This window comes from Lonchura striata, chromosome 20, assembly GCF_046129695.1.
Source record: "Lonchura striata isolate bLonStr1 chromosome 20, bLonStr1.mat, whole genome shotgun sequence".
Taxonomy (NCBI): Eukaryota; Metazoa; Chordata; class Aves; order Passeriformes; family Estrildidae; genus Lonchura; species Lonchura striata.
The window spans coordinates 6,806,336-6,827,102 of NC_134622.1; the positions used below are offsets into that span (position 1 = coordinate 6,806,336).

The 20,767-nt window shown below is 44.3% G+C and overlaps 1 protein-coding gene across 3 annotated transcripts in view; it reads right to left on the reverse strand.

Moving 5' to 3' along the window:
- Positions 1 to 16,926, reverse strand: part of MYO1C (myosin IC) — a 50,582-nt gene extending 33,656 nt beyond the window's left edge. The window contains exon 1 of one of the 3 annotated variants that reach the window (XM_077787509.1): positions 16,859 to 16,926. The gene's annotated coding sequence lies outside the window, so the exon portion shown is untranslated. Of the gene's footprint in view, positions 1 to 8,633; positions 8,768 to 16,225; positions 16,333 to 16,858 lie in introns of those variants that run through there. The other 2 variants (XM_077787506.1, XM_077787508.1) reach the window with 2 other exon arrangements.
- Positions 16,927 to 20,767: the final 3,841 nt, after the last annotated feature.

Consider the following 20,767-nt stretch of genomic DNA (forward strand, 5'->3'; position numbering starts at 1 on the left):
CAGTCCCCATGAAAACATGGCTGAGATTCCGAATTATTCCCAATTCCCTCCACTGTCCCACAGGACTCCTCCAGTGTCACCAGGACCTCAGCAGCTGCTTGTACCTGGCCCTTGTCCCCACAACACCTGGCCAGAACAGGGTGTGCACTCAAAGCCTTCCAGGGCATGTTCTGGGCCAAGAGGATGTTTCATGTTGGGCTTTATCTTTAGGGACATCTTGATTTCTGAGGGTTTTTAGACTGACCTTTAATTTTTGTCCTGTTAAATACTTCACATCCTTGGCTACACAGCAAGGGGGAAAGAGAGTGCAAGCAAAAGGCAGGTTTTTCAGAGCTGGGAAACACAAGTGGTTATGTCTGTGAGAGAAAAACAGCTACAAAAAAGGGAGTTATTTTTAAATGCTCTTATGCCTCTTTTCTCATGTAATACTTGCTCCATAACAATTACAAAGCAGTTCAGCAAGATGGCCTCTGCTGGTATGGTTTGTGGTCAGTGGTATCTGGAAGTTAAATTTGGAGAAAAACATTTTTGGGAACGAGCTCCCTGTGGATTTAAGTCAGTACAAAGTCTCAGCTGTCAGGCTGGACCCTAACACTGTTGTAGTCCCTGTTTATTTTTCATACCAGCTCCAAGGATGTAGTCACTAAGATGTTTGCTCAGTTTCAAAGTCAAGCCCAGAAGAAATAAGATATTTGTCTTGGCTCTAAAAAGTGAGGAGAATCACAGGTATGAGACTGGGAGTCTGAAAGCAGAGTTCATCCACCCCATAAATGTTGTATTGACAGGATCCCAAGCCTTCACTGTGCCCCCAATGATTGCAAAATTCTTCTCTAAATATAAGAATTATCTGTTTAGAACTGCCAGCACTAAAACAGAAAGTTTAAATTGCTTTATTTTCTTTAGTAGGTTAAACCTGAAACCTAAGGAAGGCTATCTGAAAGACATCATTCTTAACTATGCCAACACACATCATTTTACACAAATCCAAATACCAAATTTATCTACTATATCAGACTGCTTTATAGGAAACAACTGAACTTCACTGAGCCCTCCTGTCCTTTTTTAATCGGCAACTTTCACCAATGTAGCTTTACATTAAAACAAACCACACCCAAAATCAGATCATTGGTACTGTGAAAAACAGTTTAAAAAGGAAATACCTCCCTCCAAAACAGACAAATTAAATTGTTTCTTTTAAGGCGACATGGAGCTTTTCATAAAGCTATAGTGGAATTTCTAATTTGTTTTCAAAGCCATGAACTTTTCTGTTATGTGGAGACTGCAGCATAGGCAATATCTTGATTTTATGAGTATATTCAAGCTTCCAAAGTCAGAAGAATAAAGGTCAAATGACTAAAACTTTCCTGAAAAGCACAGGAGAGAGGCTTGCATATGGAACATATTTGCTTAAATTTGGATTTTTTAATAAAATAGTTCGCACATGAGTGATACCCCAATAAATAACTAACCCTACTCCACTCTACTGTTCCCGTAACAGCAAAATCCCTTTCTATGGACAGTTTATAGTAGGATAAAGATTTTTATATCAGTGTAATATCTGGCATATCAGTATAATTTGTACTCAAAATATGGGGATATGTTGCTGTGAGCAACCTTTTGTATTGGTACAATTGCATTTGTTTGTTCCATGGATTATTCACAGGTTGCTTAGGGCAAAAAGCCAAGTCAGCAACCTGCAAGTGTTGGGTGATACCTGGGAGTAACAAGTTCTTATTGCCCTTCTGGGTGTGACCTGCTTTAAAGCCAACATAGCAATTCTGCAGCAAACTCCAAGTTCCCAAGTGGAGTTAAATTCTGTGAGCACACTGAATGCTTTGGACATTCAAACAAGTGAAGCAGTTTTTAATTGACAATTTATAAGTGAAGAGTTTACAGGCACAATTTGTACTTCCACTTTTTTTTTTAACTTTTTTTTTTTCTTTTTCCTCTCCTCTGTTTCAAACTGACTTTGTTGGCCTAAGGCAGGCAGTTATTTTGGGGCAGTGAAAAGTTATAAATAAGTTCTAATAAAACTATTAGTGACACACATGAGACTGAACTTTTCAAACCCTTCTTTGTACGGGAACAAAGAGCTTTACACTGACTGTGATGGCACAAACCCCCTAAGAAAAGTTTAAGGAAAGAGTTTCAACAACTAGATCATGAAGCCAAAAGAAGAATATTGGATGAGCTGTAGAAATTCCAGCTTGTGCCCAAAGGAAGGGGCTGAGCAGTTTGCAGTGAGGCTGGCCCTGGCAGCGAGCTGAGCACATGGGCAGATGATATTGCAGCTGATGTCTGAGCTGCTTCCCTTTCCCCTGCCTGCCCTGCTCCTGCTGAAAATGAGGGGAAAAGGCACCAGATGAAGGGGACTGGGTGAGGTCATCTCCTCTGGCTGCTCTGCCTGCACCCCAAGGAGCCTTCAATGGAGGATTTAATGCTTTGGTGAATCTTTTTTGTCCCAAAATAGATTTAGCATCACTTAATATCCATAGGGAACGATGAGCTGTCATTATGATGGCAAAAGTGTTGCAGGCAGCCTGGAAAATACAGCCATCATTTCAGAAGGATCCACCTGCATCAGCTTGCACTCAAATTCAGAACATTTGCAATTCAGAACATTGTTTTCCAAGAATTTAAAAACTGACAATCATATTGGATCAAAACCACCTAAAATCAATATTTTTTTTTTTATGTAAAAGAAGCAGCAATGACACTGATGTTAAAAAATAAATAAATTATTGGCCTGCAACTTAGCCCCCTTTGGATAACAAGCAATATCTTATCTCCAAGGCAGTTTCAACTCCCTCTTAAGGAGAACGACACAGTTCTGCTCTCAGCATTTTCAAAACTTTCTGTGTTATCAGAGACATCAGTTTAATCAGAAACAGAGACACTAAAGAACAATGAAGGAGTCCATCCCTTTGTGATTCTCAGGAATGTGTGATGCACATCTGGATAAACATGGGTCTCTGCAGAGAATGGAAATATTCATTCCCTAGCTGTGGTTAGGTGCAAACCCTTTTTCTTTCCCTGTGTGATTTACTCCTAATCCTGCATTTGGTGGTTGCAAAACTGCACAAACCCTGCTGAGGCAAACACAACAGGCCCAGGAATCTTCCTCATGACCCTTTACACCTACTTTCTAAAACAAAACCTTCTTCTGGGCTGTGAGCTCCAGCTGAAAGGAGAGATCCTGAAGGAATTGACAGTTGTGACATTAAGAGAAATGCCAACTGTCCCACAGCATCTTGTTCTCCAACAGTAGATGAGAACTGGCACTCCTAAGAGACAGGAAAGGGATGTATTTCCTGTTTATTTTTCATACCAAGTCCAAGATGCAGTCACTAAGTTGTTTGCTCAAAGGCAGGTCCAGGAGAAATAAGGTATTTTTCTTGGTTCTAAAAAGTGAGAAGAATCTCAGTTATGAGACTGGGAAACTGAAAGCAGAGCTCACCATCCTGCTAGAATTGCATGGATTTGGAGATCTCATGGAAGTTGGGTGTCTTTAGATCTCCTGCTCTGATGCTGTGTGGGAAAACCCCACGATCCATGACAGCCAGGACCACAAGAGGAACTGTCTGAAGGCCCATCCCACTGGGAAGGAAACTCCTTTTCCCCTCTCATTTGACAGGTACAGATCCTGCAGCTCCTTTTGGACAGATCAAGGACCTCCCCTTGAGGAAGTGCTGCAGGACCATGAGGGAATCTGAGCTCTAACCTGACAGAAGGATCCAAGAATCTCCAGAATAGGTATTTCACATAGAAAAGTCAACATTTGTTAACAAAACCCATCATGTAAGAAATACATATAAACCACAGGCAGCAGCTTTGGTTCATTAGCTTAAATTTTCTGTTTTAACAACTCTCCTAAAGCCAGGGCAGCAGCATCTGCTGTTACAGCAACAACAGAAGCCCAGCCTTCATCACTCCGACAATGGGAGGAGGCTGCAAAAAGCTGAGAACTGATACAAAATGCAGGGCAAGCCCTAAATTAACCCTGCCTTGCCAAGGTCAGGGCTCTGCCCTCAGCTTCAGTGGTATTGGAGTGCACCTGTGGCAGGAAAAAAGGTTAAGCTTTTTTATATCGCCTAAAGGAAAGCATCAATATTTGAGGGTTTGAATCAGGAGCTGTTGTTTGCATGGTTGAAGTAGAAAAACAGAGACACAGGGAAGTTCATCACTGTAAATTATTGATCTGCTGCTTTCTACACATTGAAACTGGTAATTAAACAAATGGTAAAAAGATACTTCATCAATTATAGAGGCGCCACTTTAAATTACACTTGCTCCAGGATGAATAAAACACAGAGGTTAAATGCTTTGGGTACTTCATGTCTGCTTCTTGTTCAAAATCCTCACTGCAACAATGATTCTAAGTCTCATATCCTGCTGCTGCAGAGCTGTGAGCTTTGTACCAAGCTTCACAAAGGGCAATTAGAGCTTTTCTTTCACAAGTCTTATTTCACACAATGTCCAGGAAGCACAGTCCCATGGTCAGGAGAGAGCATTTGGAGCAGATATCATTGGGACCCCCTTTCTGCTCAGCAGGCGTGGTTATATGGCCATAAATCAAAGCCCTGTGATAACAGCCCTCCCTCAAAAATCAGACCAAAAAAAAAAAAAGTTTTGTCTGCTAACAGCCACTTGTGCAATCTGTGAAGCACTGGGCAGACATTTGACACTGGCCTGATGGTTTTTAGAAGCTACAGACATGCACACACCCTCCCCAACCTGAAATAACAAAAGCAACAAGCTGCTTGTGAAACAATATGGTGATGACATCAAAGATGCCCTTTTAAGCAGAAATCATGTCACAATCAGTGATGACCCAAATTTGATTTATGATAAATTCTTATATGAGGGTGCACACCTTACTTCCTCAAGCTTAAGGTTGTCTCATTCCACATGTTAAATATGTGAATGTAAATGTACACTTGCTCTAATACTGATTTTGAAACAGAAACAGCAATCAAAGAAGTGCTTGGTTATCTTGCAGTTGTTGGCACAGGTTCTCTAGAACCATTATTACATTTCAAATAGATCTGAAAGCATTTAGTGAAGGTTGAGTTCATCCATTGATTGAGATAGGCCAGGGAATATGAATATTCCAGGTTTAAGGCTGCAAATGCAGCAGAAGCAGCTGCCTTAAAGGCACATGCAAAACAACCCTAACAGGTGGACACAGCAGGCATCCCTCATGGAGCAGTGAGGCAACACCAGGGGAACAGCAGCTGCTGGAGCCAGAACAATCCTGGGAGTCAAAGAACTCATCATGGAGCAGTGGGGCAGGAGTGAAGGTGGGAGTTCAGAGAGGGAAGAGAGGCTGAGGTGCAGAACTGTCAGAATATGGTGTGGAAGCTGGAGATGATGGCAAGCTGCCAGCTTTCAGCTGATGGAAACAGTCCAAGAGGGAGATGGAGGCCAGACTGTAGGATTTTTGTGGAGGAAAGAACATCAGTGCTTGGTAGAGGGACAGGAGAATCAAAGGCTGAGATGACTCTTCCTACTGCTCCCCAGATAATGAGGCTGAAGCACAAGGAGAGCCAGCTCTGCCACAGGCCTGGTGCCAAATGCTTTGTGAAGTGTTCCTTGCCTCTTCTGAGGAGAGTTACACAAGGTAAAGCTTTATTCATAAGTGCCTGATGGATCCTGTGTGTGCAACAGCTCCTACCAGCAGAGCAGTGTTTGTGGGAAATGTTAGGAAGAGTGTCTAAGAGAGATAAAGCCTTTGAGCTGCAGATGAAGCTGCCAGCCCTCATTTCCAGCTTGTCAGAGCAAGTCCTTCTTGAAGTCAGCAGGCTGGAATGAAGAGAATCTGGCATTTGTGCATGGATGTATGGCTCAGACAGCCAGGGCAGAGCGGCTGGCTTTAATCAGACTTTCCACAAAGGAGGGGGACTGGGAGTGGCCAAGTGCAGTGAGTGATGGGCGTTATCTGCTGTACATCCACAAATTCCTCTCCTCCGATTTTGGATTTCAAGCCTGACCTCCTTTCCTGCTTCCACTAGCCCCTAGAGCTGGAGGGGAAGGGCCATACAGGACTGGAATCTGAGAGCCCTTCACATTCTCAGAATTGCTGGTGTGTGTGAGAGGCAGCACACACTTGTCTGGAGAGCTGACAAATTCCACAACAGCTGATGGATCCCAGGAGTAGCTGCGTGCAGGTAGCTGCAGGGCTAAACCTCACTATTCCAAAATTCACTTTTCCAAGTGCTAACCCACTCCAGCTCACCTGCTGGGTCACAGCTGATTGTGAAGGCTCTTCACCCACAGTACATCAAAAAGGAGCAAATCTCCAAAACATTTTAATCCAGCTGCCTGCTACAGCATAAAGAATTTCAGTGCAAACCACTTTGGGTTGTTTTCTACCCTCACAATGAGCCTACAGTCCACTACATCACACAGAGCTTAAATTCCATCTAGAAATAGCCTCTTGAGGTCTCTGTTGCAGGATGGCATTGTTAAATTTTGTTTCTTTGTGTGCCACTGCTGGTGGTGACAGCAACAAATTGCAGGAACCTGCACGTATGGCCAGAGTGGGCAGGGAGCCACATCCGACCTATTGCACGGAAGGTTTTGGCAGCAGAATTAATTCCTTCTCCCTTACCCTTTCTGCCTGTGTCTCTCAGGGCATGCTCAGATACCACAACACAGTAACCTTGTTCTACTACCCACCACAAATGCCTTGTTAGACTCCCACAGGGCTCAAAGGTTCCTTGGATGTTTACACCTGGTGAAAAGCAGGGCAAAAGTGGGAATCTCAGCATCCTCACCTGGGTAAGGTATCCCCCATCCTGACCCTCAGTGCACTGGCTCTCCCAAACTCCATCCATACAAAACAATGCTCTGGGAAGGGGAAGAGAGCAAAATATTCCAGACACCACAACTGGACCCTGTTTTGGATGCCACTCTAAGGATGCTTTGGCAAGAGGCAGGACAGACACCAGCTTTTCCTGGCTGTGTATCCGAGCATGTGCAGGAAGGATTATCAGTGCCTCTCTTCCCCTGATCTGATAGCACATTTAAGGGCACCAGCAGTGCAGGTCTCATGGGCAGGTGCTCCTGCACTGCCCAGGAGCTGGGACTGTTGGAGCTTGGGAATGCTCATTATGAGCAGTGGAGATGGCCTGTTCTGTTTGTAAACCTTGATAAAGCCAACATTTAGAAAACAACTAATTACCATTTATGTCCCAAACAGCTGGCCTAGCTCCACATCCACATGCTGGGAGGTTTGGGTGCCAATCAGCCCACACATCAGAGCACAAAAGTCCCCCATTGTGACTGGAGAAGCTTCTAGCAAACAAACTTCTCACTAGCACTGACTCCAAGGATCAAAACACAGCAGTATAAGACTAGAACAACCACACAAGCTATCTTCCCACATCATTACACTACAGACACTTGTCCAAGGTGAAAAAGGCACAGCAAATGTCCTCTGAGGTGCCAGAGGGCAGTCCCAGGCTGCTGTCAGCTGGCCTGGGCAGCTGATGTTACTGTGACACAGCCTCTGTCCCAGCTGTGCCCTCTTCCCCTCTGGACTGGGACTAAGATCCATTCAGCTCTGAGCAGACAGTTCAGGGAACTAAACAAACAGAAAATGCTGTTTTCTTCATCATTGCTCTCACAACTTTGTTTCAAAGGGTTAATCAAAGGGTCAAATGGATGCAAGTCCATGGCAGGCAGTGGAGGACTACAGTGAAACCAATTTAAATTGGTTCAGTGAAAGGTGGAACAAGATGATCTTCAGGTCCCTCCAACCTAGACCATCCTATGATTCTAAACAGAACTGATATCAGGATAAACTTATCTTAGATACTGGGGGAATACAAAAGAAAGGGCATTTCATGGAAGTGACATGGATGAAGCTCCAAGACTCTCTGGCTGCTTGTTCATCCCCTCCCTTCTGCACACACCCATGCCTTGAGCACTGAAATCCTGGAGAAGTGACACAAGGACACAGTATCACCCCCAGCAGCCCTGGGGACAAGCCCAATAATGCCACCAGGGGTGCAGCCTGTCAGCTGCAGTGCTCCAGGTGCAGGGATAAATCATATCCATAAATCAGCACCATAAATCACCTAATCTGACACAGCAGTGTCCCAGCACTGCTCTGCTACTCCCAAAAATTGCAAAAACTGGCACTTTTTTGCCTTAGAAATGAGGGCTGATGCTGGTGGGTTCTGGTTGCCAGCACACAGGAGAGGAGCAGCTCACTCCACACACTCATCACTGAGCCATTTATTGACCCAAATGAACCTCCCCATCCCCTATCAATCCAGAAATGTCAATCCAGCCCACACTAAACACTGATTGATTTTCTACTCTAACGAGCACCTTGTCACATTTGTGTTAACTACTCATCAGTTCAGATAAGTGGTTTGCAATTAAGATAATTTGAGACCAGTACAAGTGTGGCCTGGAAAGCACTTTCAAGAGTTCAGCACAGAGATATTCATTGCTCAAAACAAGCAGCCAGGTATCAAGCTGACAGCTACACTAGAATTTTGTTTCAATACAGAATATTGTATTGAATACCTTTCCAAAGCAAAAAATTTTGTCACAAACTAGTTTTTCCTTGCAAGGCAATAACTGGCTCTTACAAAGATTTCTTCCCAGATGTGTACACTCACCCTGCAGCAACACTGATTTCCTTCCTCTCAAGTGACACCACAATTCTTTCACAGGTGCTCCCTTATTCTGATGGCAGGCAGGCAGCATTCCAGCAAAGCTGCACTCAGTAACAAACAGCCAACTTCACTGAAGCCTCCAGAGAAAAAGAAACAGTCACAGGAGTGCAGCTTTGAGTGCCATGGCCGTGAGCCTGGACATAGTTCACATTCTCATCCTACACAGAACCACTTTGTGGAATTTTCCTCCCAGTGCAAGTGGTTTGGACACCAGCAGCTGCCAGTTCAACACATTCAGGTTACAGTTGGAACTCCCCTGTCCCCACCTAGATCCGGAAACTTCAGAGCAGACACTTGGCAACCGCTCAGGTTTCAGTTTGAAGAGAGAGAGATCAAACAGCCTCCTGCACAGCACAAGGTTTTTTTGCATAGAGAACACCACATCTCTTGCAACATTTCCTCTTCACATGGAGCCCTCATGACCAGTCTGCCAGAGCAGCAGGGAAGTCCTCACTCCCTCCCAGCACTCACTACCTGCCAGACTGCCAGCACCAGCCATGCTCTGCTTTTCTCTCCAGGAAGTGCAGCTCATCTTTTTTTTTACTCTCCTTTCCTTTCTGCTTCTTCCTTGTATCAAGACACAAATACCTCAAATCAGATTAGCTTACATTCGAGTCAAATAACATCTGAAAGCTTTACCTTAATAAGTAAATGGCTCATAACCATCAGCCCTTGTATTCTTTAATTGTATCAGGCAAAAAAAAAGACACTGTGTTTCTTTGCTATGTTGTTTTTCTTAAAAGTTCTAAGGGACTTTAACACACCTGGTTTGGAAATACCTCTAGCATAAATTATCCCAAATACCTCCTAGCTTTCTCAAGTCCCTGCAAAAGCAGTCATAAGAGTGCTGTTTCTTCTGTGGCTTTAGGGGACACCTCTTGTGATCTTAAATGACAATACTTTAAGGTATTGAAGTGACAGGCAGCACTACAGCTCATCTGCACTACTTTTACTCAAACAACTTACAAAGCTGCTTTCTGCTGGAAACCAAATTTTTAAGTGCTGAAAATAAGCTTCAACTGAAGTAATACAAGAGCCAAGACAACGAGCATTTGTCCCCAAGTTATTCCATAAAGCTGAGCTTTAATTTTCTTCAGCTGAATAGTCTGAGAGTCCCCTTCTTCAGGAAGATGTGGAGGCCAACAGAGCAAAATGAGATTGATTAGATCTCTGATATGGGCTTATTTTGGCCTCACCACCTTTTCTGCCTCCCACACATCTTTATCTCCATCAAACTTTTCCAGCCTCCACTTTCTGGCTTCTACTTTCCTTGCTGACCTCCCACACCATTCTGGCCTCCCACTCCTTTTCCTTTTCTGCTTTTCTTATTGGTCTCCCACCCTTTCTCAGCCTCCACTTTTCCTTCTGGGTTTTCAGCCTCTGGTTTTCTCTCAGACCAGCACAGAATATTCAAACCCCCGAAGGTTATGAATTTGTAAATTCCCTTTCCAAATAACCACATTTCACCTTAATATGTCCATCTACATTTTTTCCACACCCCAGCTGATCAGAAATAACCCATGTCCATCCTGACACCTTGCAGTCAGAACAACCTGGGTTTATGCCCAAGGAAACCTGGTGGTCCTCTCAGTAATTCCAATCCTGCTAGGATTACCACAGTTGTTTTAATGGAAGTGTAATAGTAAAACATGAGAATTTTTGGTATGGCAAAAGTTGATGCTCTAAGCTTTGCTGATAGCTCAGAAAACTGCTGTTCCCAGGTCCTATCCACCAGATTCCTGGACAGATCAGCAAAATTAAATTTAATCTGTGTTCCCACAGAGTGCTATGGTGGGGCACACACGAAAACACACTCTGTACTTTTCTACAGAACTTGCTTTTCATCCTCTCCCCAACTTACACAAGCAAACAAATCCATGCACAAATAAAATGAGGATTTTGCAAGTCACATATTTTATATTTGCCTTCATTACAAGAAAAAGTTTTCCTTTCTGTTTTCCAACAAAATTGCATCCAAAAAATGCTAGTAATTTTGAGAAAAATCAAAAATAAACTTTTTAATATACTATTTAAAATTAAGCACTTGGTTTACTTGAGAAATGTGCTAGGTGCTCTGCTGGCTGTTGCACTTGGTTGTTTATTCAGAACCCCAAAACCAACCAGGGACACAAACCCTGGCTGTTGTTAAAACCTTTACAGGTGTAATGGGTGGGGAGGGAATTTTCCTGCAACATCTGTAAGAAAATCCCATGCTAACACAGAACAGCAGATAATGAGTCAGGAAAAGGCAGAAAAGCTCACAACTGAACTCCAGTGCTCACTCAAAGGAGGCAAAAGAAACATCTGTTTTTCTGTCCGAGTTCCAGTTCTGCCAGAGAGAGAATTCCTGGCTTCCTGGTGCAAAGGTGTGGCTTTCCCTCCCAAGAAGAACAAGAGACAATTTCAAACAGACTCCAAAAGTCCTAAGAGTGGAAGACAACCTGTTATTTAAAACAACAAGATGTGTGGACACAGAACAAGACTCCCTGGTCTCTAATTTGGAAGGTTCAATAAAACTCTTGAAAAGCCCAACACTAATTTGTGCAATAATCTTCCCTGTCTCCAAAACACACAGTTGGACTCACCAGCTTTTACTGCAGATCAAAACCTGAGCTGCAGCAGCACCATTTGTAATGCAGTGCTGTGTGGTGTTGCAAATATGCACCAGGTTTTGTTTTTTTTCCAAAATGTTGGTTGTAATGTGCAGCCTTGTAAAGCACAGAACTGCATATTTTAGTTATTAAACTTCACAAACAAGTCTGTCTGTTGAAAGTCATTTCCCTGAGTAAACAATGACTCAGTGTGGGCTATATAAATGTACAAGTTATTAGTTACTGTTAGTGAGTTTAAAAAAACTCAACTCTATACAAAGGCCTGCTTCAGAATGGAAAATAGTTTTCCTCCTACTTCTATAGTCCCAGTTATATTGTTTCAGTGGAATTTAATTTTCTAAAAAGCTAAACAGATCACTATCTCTTCATTATATAATTGGACATTGACTTAACTGGACCCTTCAGCCATGAACAATATGTGCAGTGTGAAAGCTGAGTTTACCCTTTTTTCTATTCTCAGTTTGTCATTCTAATGCTGAAATAAAGCTGATTCTTTCCTGGATAGGAATAGCCCATCTAGACCAGGCATCAGGTGACAATGAAAACAGACATAAAGACAACCATAAAATATTGAGTATATGGTAATGAAGAAAAATGCAATTGCAAGCTCAATAAAATCCTCTGACAAACACTGCTCCCTAGTTGAATTACAGCTCCTTCCATAATCCCCCTCTTCATTAGCAAAATGGCCAAATACACCTGGTGATTGTCAGCTGGCAGAAGGCACCAGGCTCACTCTGCCTAATGAAACTCAGCTGCTGAGGCACCAAGGTTTCCCTGCAGCCTCAAACCCCCTCCAAAGGCTGTTTTCCTGTTCCAATGTGCACTGTCCCAGCTTAGGAGCACACCTCTGTGTTACCTTTTGTAAGGGGGAAATCCCTGATCAGGCAACAGAACTAAAAGGAAATACAGAGTTAGATCACAGAATATCCTGAGCTGGAGGGACCCACAAGGATCAACTCCTGGTGCTGCACAGACCCCCCCAGCAACCCCACCTTGAGCATCCCTGGCAGAGCTGTCCAAACTCTGCTGGAGCTCTGGCAGCCTTGGGGCTGTGCCCAGCACCCTCTGAGGGAAGAACCTTTCCCTAAAATCTGACCTAAACCTGCCCTGGCACAGCTCCAGCTGTTCCCTCCTCCTATCACAGGGCAGAGGTTGGTGCTGCCCCTCACGAAGACTCTGCAGCCCACAGTGAGGTCTGACCTCAGTCTTCTCAAACCAAGTGACTTCAGCTGCTCTTTACAGGATTTCCCCTCTAGACCTTTCATCATCTTCATAGCAAACTCTGTGGTGAAATTTTACTAGGAAAGTGCCTTCCAAAGAAATTACCAAAATAAATTTGAAGGCACAGCTCGAGCTTACAGAGCCAAGCCTGCAGGCTGAGTGCCATCACAGCTGTGTCACGGAGCACTTTTTAGTCATTCACAGACTCTCCATTTCCTGGCAAATATCACAACACATTTTGACACGACATTCTTCACCACCAACAATGACACTGCCCATTCAGTGAGAGAGCTTTCAGTGACTGCAGCCTGCTGTAGTCCCAGCCCTGGGACCTCACTGGCCAGAGGGCAAACACTCCAAAGGTACTGCCAAAATGGCAAATTCTACGTCCATTTATTATCAGCTGCTGAACTGAATCACAGGAAGGGTGGTGGCCACACTGGCCCAAGGTCACCGTACCGGTTAAAGGGCTGAGAGTGTCCCAGGAAAGCTGGACATTGGCACCTGACCAAATGCTTTCCTAAAGAAAAAAAGCTGTCAGGGAGAGCTATCCATGTGTGCCTGAGTGCCACAGGAGTTCTAAATACTAACCTTTACTGCCTTCCAGTACAGGAATTTAATACAGAACAGACTACACTGGAGATATATAGCAACAGAAAAGCGACTGGCCCTGCTGCTCCTTGCTGTATTTAAATGTTTAAATATTTAAATAAGGCAGGGCTGTAAGGAACACTTCCACTCCCACAGAACATGACTCAGTTGCAACAAATTACTTGAGATTTGTCCACTCCAAACCTTCTGCCATAACAAGCTCTGTTAGCCTTTCACATTGATTTGTGCTGCCACCTTGTATCTTTATTAATGCTTTCTGGAAAGAGCTGGCTACCCACCCCACTAATACATCAACAAGAAATATGCAGAGGAGGGTACAAAATACAGAGCAGGATATTTTCCAGCAGAGAGGTCTCTGAATCCAGGCCCAGAGAGGCACAGGACAAGTGGCTCCCTCCAGGCAGAAAAAGAACTGTGCTACAATCTCAGAGGAAGACAAGGCATGCAAACCTCACCCACCAGAGCTGACAGGAGGTTTCTGGATAAGCCAGGGATAATAATCCTAGGCAGAGCCAACCACATCACTGAGGAGCTGGTTCCACAGCAGTAAAGCAGTGTTTAACACAGGGAAAGCCCTGACAGGAGACACACACATGCCATAATTGCAATCACTTTCTGCCAGCACAGTGGGCCCACCTGACCCCAGCCTCTGTGCAGATGTTGCTGTGCTCACACAGAGAGCTGGGCTGGGAAACTGCTCCTCACAAATCACCTGCTTGTTTGGCCTGCTCAGTTCTGATTTGGATCAGTTCTCACCAGTTAACCACCTCTGGCTGCCACTGACCAGGTAACCCAAAGCACAACACAGATGGTTTTCCCCAAGGTAACACTTTAGAAGCACACAAATCAGCCTTTATAAATGGTTCTTTAGCCTGTGTGAAAGGAGAAATGATTGAGTTACATCTCTTACAAAGGCCTGTGGGACAGACCAGCCCCAGAGAAATGTGTACTGGAGTTGCCTCCACCTCTTTTTCTGCAGCACCTGTAGCACATCAGCTTGTCCCAAACACACATTTGTCCTCCAGAAGGCACTACTGGTTATCTGAGAATAGTGCTCACTCATCAGTCCTTTGAACTGGGAGGCAAAGTGCTGCAGCCCAGTGCTCCTCAATATTTTCCATGCTGGAACCATTCACAGCTGCCAGGTAAAAGCCAAGGCAAGGGGCAGTGGGAGCTGTATTTTATACACTGCCCTGGGACTGTGGCAGCTGCTGCAGTTTGTTTTTCCTGCATTTGGAGCAGCCTGTTCCTTTGGACAGGGGTAGAGGAATTTGTCCAATTCCTAGAAATCATATGGTTCCTAACGCAGTAATAAACAACATGACACTACAAACAGAAAAATCCCAAATATCTGAACAAGACTAAGACTATCTTAGCTTTGCATAAAAGTACCCATAGAGTTTAAACTTATTCATAGAAAGAAACACTGTATTTAATGTTACAAAGCACTCTCAGCCCCCAGTTTTTACTGGCCTTCCTCCAGTGGGGTTAGATCAAATAAAAATGGCTTGACTCATTTTGTCAGGACCTGTGTAAGTTCTCTTACAGTTATTAATAAATCCTGAAGATGTACTGTAAATCATAAGTTTCTTCACCATTAATTATGCAGAAGAGAACAGAAATTACACACTGTGGATACTGACTCACATGGGATCTCTCATTCCTCAGTGTGTTATGATTCACACCTTTTTTTTCTCTTAAAAAATAAACCTATCCTTTATACCATGATAAATTAGGACAACATACGTTCAGCGTAGCACTTCATTGGTCCCTGCCAGGCAGAACACAAAATTCATATTTACACAGCCCCTCCCTGGAACACAGGATTATATCCACTATCAAAACTAAAACCCCTGAAGTGTGGTTGCCATATCAGGGCCTACTATGAAAATTAAGAACTCATCAGTTCCATAAGCCTGAGGCAGTTTCTAAAAGTTTTGAAAAGGTGCTGACAACTGGCAATTGTCTATTGCTCCAAAAGGGGATGAAAGAAAAATGCCTTTTTTCCCCCAAGTACTCTTAAGATGTGGTTCTGTTTTCATAGTTTGTCCCACCAACCAAGCAAATTTTCTCATTTGTCACTTTTAAAAACTAAGCAGCTGCCATCCACAAGTAGTTCTGGAGGAGCCTTCTGCCCCAAGCAACTGTCAGAGAGAGATTAAATACCAGAATAATCTCTGTATTGTATCTCAGAACCACTTTTCCTCTGTAATCCTCCCAACGACAAGAATGCAGCTCAAGCCAGATTACTTGGAAAATTCAAGTTACTAGAATGAGTCGCTTATTCAGGCAGAGTCAGATTCCTCCCATGAGTCACTGTCACTTAAAACAATTAACTCCAGGTATATTAGAACTGGGTAAAACCGGCATGGAAAGCAGCACTAGAGACAGGGACTCCTGAGCCTCAGTGGGGACTCAGAGCCGTGTTCTAAATTGGAGAAGTTAAGGAGTTTGACCATCTCCACCTGTGAGAGAGGGCTGCCTACACCGAGCTTTCTCCATGAAGTGCTTTGGAGCACCTGTGCAAGCGCTGGCAGAGAAGGAGGAATTCCTCCAATGTGAACGTCAGCGCTGTGCACGGCAGGGCGGCTCACACGCCCAGCAGCGCTCGGAGCTGTAACGCAAGTTCGGGATGTACAAGAAGCCTGTCTTGACAAGGGCAAGCCAAGCCGCATGGAGCCCCGGCCGTGTCACGGCCACGTTGGAGCCGGGAGCAGCCCCGCCACACCCTGCCCGGCCCCGCTCGGGCTCCCCCTCGGGCGGGGATGCGCGCACGGAAGCGTTACCGGAGTGCGGCCACCGACCGCCCGGGAGCCGGGCAGCGAGCAACCGCACCGGGCAGCCGGAGCCGCGCCGCGCCGCCGCCAGGATGCCGGCTGCTCTACCCCGCTCATTTGTTCCTTCCGTGGAGAATATTTCGAGTTTCCGGGAAGGTCGGCGGCTGCGGGAGAACGGCCGAGCCGCGGCCGCCCGGGGCGCTGCCCCCGCGCCGCCCCGCAGCCATGTGCCCCAACACCGGTGCCGCCGGTGCGGGCGGGAGGCGGCCGCGCACACCGCCCGCTCGCTCGGTCCCCCGGCCCCGCTCACCTGCGCTGGGCGCCCCGGGACGCGCGGCTCGGGGCCCTGCGGCGGCTCCGCGAGCGCCTCGGCGCCGACTGCCCGCGGGAGCCCGCGCCGCGCCGCTAGTGAGCATGTCCGAGCGCCGGGCATGCGGGCTGCGGGCCGCTGCCTCCGCCCTCACCTGCTCCGGGCTGCCCGCGGCTGCTGCAGGTCCGAATGAGACGCACCTGCGTGCTCCAGACGGGCGAGACGAACCCCGAACGCTGGTGGTAATTCTACCGGCCCCTCCTGGCTGTGCGAGTCATCAGAAGTGCATGTTCCTGGGAAGGACGCAGGTGAAGTTCGCTCCGGAGTGATTGCACCGAGCTCGGGTAAGCATCCGCTGTGAGCAGCAGATTGGCTCATCCCACACAGGTGTGAAATACCCGAGGCAGTCTCGTCAGGATCTACAGGAAATTCTACACACTGAACTCCAACAGCCTGAACCGCTCTGAGCTAAAACAGTGAAAAAGCTCTGCTGTTGCCACTCCTGCAACAGTTTAAAGTATCTTAAAGTTTCTCTAAAACCACCCCTCTCTGGCCATTCATGTAGCACCAACACCTGATAGAAAGTTTTCATGTTAAAACTGGTTAAAAGTTTTTAGAAAGTTGAACGGATACCTTTTCTCTCTTTGATGTCTTCTCCAGGACCCGGCACAAGCTAAGGTTTAAAGGAACGTTTCCCCCTGGGAACAACAATTCAGTCCTGCCGGTGTCCCCTGTTATCACTACAAATAACTCAGTAACACTCCTGCAAACCAAAGAACAGCAGAATTGCCACTGTCTCCCCTCCCAGCAAGGCAGAGGGAGCTCTTGGGTTTTTCTGAAGTAAAATGACTCTACCTGACAACTGTGTAACCACACAGTAAATGTCTCAGCTCATTTTCAGATTGAGTTTCAGATTAGTCACTAGAAAGACAATGCTAGGAAACAGCAGCAACATGCACAGATGTGCACTTCAGTACAAGATGGCTCTACCAGAGCTGAATATCTGTTAAACAGGTTTTAAATAGCTATGACAGAGAGAAATTCAGTTGCACCTAGGTACTTCCAAGCATTTTAAATTTTACACAATTACTTTTCTTTGACTCCTTTAATTAAAAATTATACAAATGCAGATAGAAAATATTCTGAAGCAAAACACACAAAGCAGCCATTAATTCCAAGAAAACTGAAATTATTCTTAGAAAAGTACCACTGTTTATGTCAAACCAGAAAAGATCAGCTCGTGGATTCCCATTTGCTTACATACGAACCCTGAACACAAGTCAATAAAGTCCCAAGTTAACAGAATAGTCAGTTGCTTGAGGTACTTAGAAGTTTGTTAATATGTGCCTGTACCACTGAATTTTCCATATGTGAACCTTCCTATAACATTCAGGGAAAGAACCCCATGACAGCACAATCAACACAAGAGGAACAAAATAACTATTACAAAGCTTTTTCCCCTCCTCTGCAGTCTGAAAGTGCTCCCAGAATTCTGACAGAATTCATACAGCCAGGCCAAACACCAGCTTTGGTTCACTGGAGTATTTCTACAGGAAATAAATTTTAATGATTTTCTGAACTCCCACTCACTTCACTGCTACTAATTCCATCCCAGAGAGAAAAAACTCTTCACAGCACAGCTCCAGTCACTCCAATGACCAACCAGCCTTGCAAACCCTTCCATTATTACCCTGGAATTGCTCAGTTCAGATCTAAGTTGGTTATTGTGTAACCAACAGTACCAGGAGGGGACAGAGAACAATAAAAGCCAGGCTTACAGTCCTGCGCTCTGCCTTGCGCCCGACCACGCGGATGATTTCTCCTGTAGGAACACGTTCAATCTGCAGCTCCATTTTCCCAAGGAAAGTCACTAAATCCCTCTATTCTTTATGGACACTTCTGGTTTCAGTGTGCAGCAGCAGCCAGCTTTGACTAAGTGCAGCCTTTGGTTCAGAGCCCTGTTGTGAGAGGAAAAGATGAACCTCTGTATTTATACCAAGTGTTAGGTGTGAGCTGAAACAATGAAGTTCAAGACTGGTTTCCACTCACTCCAACGTGCCATGACAGTTCCAAGAAGCCTAAATTTATGTTTGTGTTTATTGCCTCCAACTTTGTAGTTGTTCCATTTCTGTCCCACTGGGCTCAGAAAAGTCAGGTCGCTGCGGATGCTGTTTCAGAGGTGTTGGCACGAAACAATCCCATGGTGGACTTCAAAAATCTACCAAGAGATTTTGTGCAGAAAAAAATCCTTCATCTTTGCCTCCAAGAGCAAGCAATAGTAAACCCTGATTGCTCCCATGGTAACTACAGGAAGTTCTGCAAACTGCTGCAGAACGGAATCATTATTAATTGAGTCCTTGAGTAGCTAACTAATCACGGCAAAGGAAATTAATTGGCATGTTACTGCATGAAAATTCCTGCAAATAGCAGAAAAATAATCTGGTGAATGCTGGTTTAAATGCAATTACAGAACTTTACAATTATCATGCCATCCATTAATGGAGTGGCCAGACCTATTACCTTCCATAAAAAGATATCACATATCCTGTCTGTGACTGGGGGAAAAAAATTAGTCTAAATTTCAGGTATTTTAAGATTTGCTGAGGAGAGAATTCCTTCTATCTTCTTGGAAGAGCCAAATTTGAATTTTCAAGTCTGCTACAAACCAACTGGAGTTGATAATGCTTGCCAAAAAAGCATTAACAAGAATAATTAATAAGATTAACAAGCACTGGCCACTCCAGAGCAGATACAGGTAACACAATTCTGTTCAGCAACTGCAAAGAAAGGTTCCGTGTTTCATATCTGGAACTAGTCTTATGCTTCCTTAGCTGTTATACACAAGATTGTTCCAGTCCAACAGTTGTTTCCTTGAGCACTTAATTCCCAATACAGAGTTCTACTAAAAAAATTAGATTTTATCACATTTAAAAATCCAACACTGTCACTTCCCTAAACAAACCCACCCTATTCTCAGCAATAAGGAGCAATACCCAGCCTGATTTATCTCCCCTTTCCATGGAGAGAAATCACAATGGTCAGAACACCAAAGTTGTGTTAGTGGAAAGGCTCCTGTGATGCAGATACCAGAATTTTGTGCAAAGAAACCTTCTGAAAATGGGCTACAAGTGAGTGGTAAGAGGGGAAAAAAAAAGTGAAGACAGCAGAAAGAAGCTGGGAGGAAAAAATGTAAAAGAACAAAATAAAAAAGGGCATAGAGGAGCAGAGTGTGGTCTCTGATGAGCCTGAGCTGTAAAACCACACAGTTACAATGCAATTAGAACTTGACAAATGATGCTGAAGCATTCCCTACCAGAGCTGCTGTACTTGAGAACTGCCAGTTTCAAAGCATGGTTAGCAGGTTAAAACATTTGCTATTCTATTTTTCATCCTTTTGTGGTGCCTATATTCATACTTTCTGTATTTTTCCTGCACCTCTGCATTTCCTCTTGCCAGTTTGCATCCCCAGATCTCACACTTCACTGATTGACTCCAGTGATTCTCCCAAGCTGTGTTCAACTGTTCCCACACAGATTTCTCTTGCTGCTTTCTAGGCTGCACCAAGTTCTTCTTAATTGCAGACACCCTGTAAGTGGAAGATGACAGTTCCACTGTAATAGAGGGAGGTGGGATGTACAAACACAGATCCATGATGTTCCTCAAATTGAAGCAATTAAACAAGTTCAGAGCAGTTCAATTCCTGAGCAGATCATTTTCCAGAGTAATTGTATATTAAATAGAAATTGCTTCATCTCAATCACGTGCAAAGAGCAATTCCTAAATCCAGGGGCAGAAAGGGCCACAGGAAGTTTCCTGTTAACAACACAGAGATCTCAAAAAAGGTATCGTTTCCTCTCTCAAGGAAAACCTAACTCCAGCTTTGTTTAACTGGCCTTTCCACTGCAGTATATTAATTGAGACAAGTTCATCTGAGTGTCACTCGGTGTCCAAGAGCAGAGAAGGAAGCAGTGGTAGTAGAAACAATGGTCTTTATCAGGACGTATTTTTAGGGTCTCACAAACATGCAAGACATCTTAGAAATATTTCCTGTTTACACAGAGCTGTACTATCTGTGTGCAATGATATACTGCACATCCTGAGGTTAGCCAGCAATCAGAAATATATGGGAGCTAAATGAGGCTAGATTGGATAACATTCCTTGGGATATATAGCTCCCTTTTGAAAATTAATTCTCCAACAGCAGGGAGTTAGGAAAAGCTATCCTTAGATGGAAATAGAGTGCAAATTTATATTAAAATATACAACATTTAAGATACAATGCATAACTTAGCAGATCTTTCATAAAGGCAAAAGAGACACTCAAATCACACCATGAAAAATTCACTGTGAAAAAGTGAAATTAGAAGAACCTGTTCTCAAAAATTAAGAAACAATGTCAAGTGGTCTGGGCATTTTTACAAGGAAAATGTCAAAACCTCAATGGGGAAGAGGGATAGAAACTGCAAAACCACAAGAGCATTTAACACTGGATTCATTGAAACTGGGAAAAAATAGATTAATCTGCTTTGTCCAAAGGAAAAA